Source organism: Crocuta crocuta, unplaced genomic scaffold (genome assembly GCF_008692635.1).
Source record: "Crocuta crocuta isolate KB4526 unplaced genomic scaffold, BGI_CrCroc_1.0 scaffold1012, whole genome shotgun sequence".
NCBI classification, from domain to species: domain Eukaryota; kingdom Metazoa; phylum Chordata; class Mammalia; order Carnivora; family Hyaenidae; genus Crocuta; species Crocuta crocuta.
The window spans coordinates 115,824-117,440 of record NW_027530844.1 but is presented as its reverse complement, the minus strand read 5'-3'; the positions used below and the strand labels follow the sequence as shown (position 1 = coordinate 117,440).

The following is a 1,617-nucleotide window of genomic DNA, read 5'->3' as shown; positions in this document are numbered from 1 at the left end:
CTCTGATAGCAGAAACCAAAGAAGGGCTAAATAAGTGGAAAGATAACCCATGCTCATAAATAAGAAGATAATATTTTTAAGATGTCAGTTTATCCCAACTTGTTCTAAAGATTCAATGTAATCTTGATCAAAATCCCAACAATTCATTTGGTGGATGCTGACAAAATGGTTCTAAAGTTCACACCTAATATTAAGTCTTACTTCAAAACTACAATAATCAAAATGGAAGAAAGGGGTAATATGAAATCTCTCAGTGTTTCTATAAAATTAAAACTGCTCTGAAAATAAGTATACTATTTTTTAAAAAATAGACTTTAAATGTACAGAAAGTTTTTGCATAGATTTAAATAAAACAATTATATGTCAAATATAAATAAAACCCATAATATTATTTCTACAAGCATAGAAACAGATAAAAAATGGGTAATATGTTTAAAAACACTTAAAGACCACAATTTCTTGGCACACGTTCAATAGCCCAGTTTAATGTCCTTTGAAACTCTTTCTCACTGATATGAATAGGAATAGAACTTCTACACCAATTTATCTCTAGCTAATGTTAAATTCCCAGGGTAAAAGCTTGAGATAGAATAACCAGATCTATTTCCTAAATATCTTTACTATACTAAACAGCCATGAGACAAAATTGAAACAAAAGAGTATCAATCCAATGAATAAGGACAGAAAAATACCCAATATCAGCCATGGTATTAATTCAAGGCCCAGTGTTAGAGACCTACCATCATCATTCTCTCATTTTCTACTTCGTTGAGCAATTCGGCAAATTCCTTGAAGGATTCAGCTAGAAGGATAGAATAAAAGATAAAATAAATTAATCACAGTGCTTGATAGGGAGGTGGGCAGAGACCTGTGTGATATGAGGTAGGGACCAGTGCTCCAAGCCTGCCTGGACACTAGAGGAAGTTACCAACCAAAGGCTAACAGAAGAATCTGTTCAGTGCCTGTTGAATGTCTCTTTTTGTTTTTATTTTCTTTCTTCTTCTTCTTGTATTTTTTTCTTGCCAATCCCTACCAAAGAGATTTTTTTCCTTCAGCTTTATTGAAATATAATTGACATACAATACCAGAGAAGTTTAAGGATAGGATCTATTCTCTTAGCAACTTTCAAATATACCACGTTAGTCATACTAATTATAATTATCATGTTGTACATCACATCCTCAGTTCTTATATATTTCAACAACCCCCATTCCTGGCAGCCACAACCCGGATTTCTTTTTCTGAGTCTGTTTGTCAGGTTCCACAATAAATGAGATCATATGGTATGACTTTGTCTGATTTATTTCACCTTAGCATAATACCATAAAGATTGATTCATGTTGTGACAAGTGGCAAAATATCCTTCTATTTTATGTCTGAATAGTATTCCAATATACATATATAAATATATATCAATACACATATATATATATCACAACTTTTTAATCTATTCATCTATCAATGGACATTATAGTTGTTTCCCATGTCTTTTTAAAAAAAAATTTAATGTTTTATTTATTTCTGAGAGAGAGAGAGAGAGACAGTGTGAGCAGGTGAGGGTTGGAGAGAGAGGGAGCAACAGAATCTGAAACAGGCTCCAGGCTCTGAGCTGGCTGT

General features: G+C 32.7%; 1 protein-coding gene across 1 annotated transcript in view; it reads right to left on the bottom strand.

The window, feature by feature from the left end:
• Positions 1 to 1,617, bottom strand: part of OPHN1 (oligophrenin 1) — a 404,963-nt gene that overhangs the window by 308,738 nt on the left and 94,608 nt on the right. The gene's annotated exons all lie outside the window — the stretch shown is intronic.